The following is a 396-nucleotide window of genomic DNA, read 5'->3' as shown; positions in this document are numbered from 1 at the left end:
GAACAGGACAGAAAGCCCAGAGATAAACCCACACACATATGGTCACCTTATCTTTGATAAAGGAGGCAAGAATACACAATGGAGTAAAGACAGCCTCTTCAATAAGTGGCGCTGGGAAAACTGGACTGCTACATGTAAAAGAATGAAATTAGAACACTCCCTAACACCATACACAAAAATAAACTCAAAATGAATTAAGAACCTAAATGTAAGGCCAGATACTATAAAACTCTTAGAGGAAAACATAGGCAGAACACTCTATGACATAAATCACAGCAAGATCCTTTTTGACCCATCTCCTAGAGAAATGGAAATAAAAACAAAAATAAATGGGACCTAATGAAACTTAAAAGCTTTTGCACAGCAAAGGAAACCATAAACAAGATGAAAAGACAA

This window comes from Physeter macrocephalus, chromosome 15, assembly GCF_002837175.3.
Source record: "Physeter macrocephalus isolate SW-GA chromosome 15, ASM283717v5, whole genome shotgun sequence".
In the NCBI taxonomy this organism is placed as follows: Eukaryota; Metazoa; Chordata; class Mammalia; order Artiodactyla; family Physeteridae; genus Physeter; species Physeter macrocephalus.
This window is presented reverse-complemented; position numbering follows the sequence as displayed.